At 49.4% G+C, this 963-nt stretch overlaps 1 long non-coding RNA gene across 1 annotated transcript in view; it reads left to right on the forward strand.

Moving 5' to 3' along the window:
* LOC116217213 overlaps positions 1 to 905 on the forward strand; it is a 4,988-nt gene extending 4,083 nt beyond the window's left edge. Inside the window, exon 3 of the long non-coding RNA XR_004161412.1 lies at positions 24 to 905. This is a non-coding gene — a long non-coding RNA (uncharacterized LOC116217213). The remainder of the gene's footprint in view (positions 1 to 23) is intronic.
* The last annotated feature ends 58 nt before the right edge of the window (positions 906 to 963 follow it).

The raw sequence follows: 963 nt of genomic DNA on the forward strand, positions 1-963 counted from the left end.
TCCCTCCCCTTGGCTCCTCGTAGCACTGCAGGTTCCCGCAGGGCTGGAAGCTCCAGTTCGGTAGGTAAGGCTGCCATCTGGTGGGGTCCTTCTGCACAGCACCCTGTCTTGCCAAGGGGACAAGGGGCAGCAGCCCTGAGACCTCGAGGGCTCTCACCCTCCTCTGATGACCTCTGAGAAATAATATTGAGAGATGTTTCAATACTAAAGCAAAAATCAATAGGATGGATGCTTTTAAGTGGTTTGAGAAACCTGCTTGTCACCTCCTAGCCCCAGTGCTGCAGTGGCACTCTTCCCATGGAGAGCCTGTTTGGGGGAAGGGCTCCTTGCTGTGATGGTGTCACACAGTGCCTGTGTCCACCAGCTGCTGCTTGAAGGATGAAATGACAACATGTATTTAATGTTCCCTATATGCTCACTAGGCAGCTGGGCACCCACCCATCCACTGGCAGATTGGCTGTTAGCTTGGGGTGTACTCATGGTATCAGTGCAGAAAAACTGTAGGAATGCCCTCACTAAAGAGATGCTGCTAGTTCCCCTCCTGGAAATTGCAGCAACGGCCAACAATACATCACTGCCTTTAGCCTGGAGCCTAGCGTATCACTGTATCGGGTAAGTTGCATCAAATATATTAATGTATGAATTCAGACTGCGTGCATTGTGCTAAATCTTAAGTAAAAGAGAATACACTGAGGTTAGACAACAAAGAAATTATTTACTGTGAGGTTGTGAGGCATTGGCACAGGCTGCCCAGAGAAGCTGTGGGTTTTCCATCTCTGGAGGTGCTCAAGGCCAGGTCAGATGGGCCTTTAGCAAACTGGTCAGGTGGATCTACCCCTGCCATGGCTGACGGATTGGTGCTAGATGGTCTTCAGGGTCCCTTCCAACCCAAACCACTCTGTGACTCTATAACGGTGGCCAAAAGCAATTTTGTGGAGTAGATTACTATCTCCATATATATAT

This window comes from Meleagris gallopavo, chromosome 15 (genome assembly GCF_000146605.3).
Source record: "Meleagris gallopavo isolate NT-WF06-2002-E0010 breed Aviagen turkey brand Nicholas breeding stock chromosome 15, Turkey_5.1, whole genome shotgun sequence".
Lineage (NCBI taxonomy): Eukaryota > Metazoa > Chordata > Aves > Galliformes > Phasianidae > Meleagris > Meleagris gallopavo.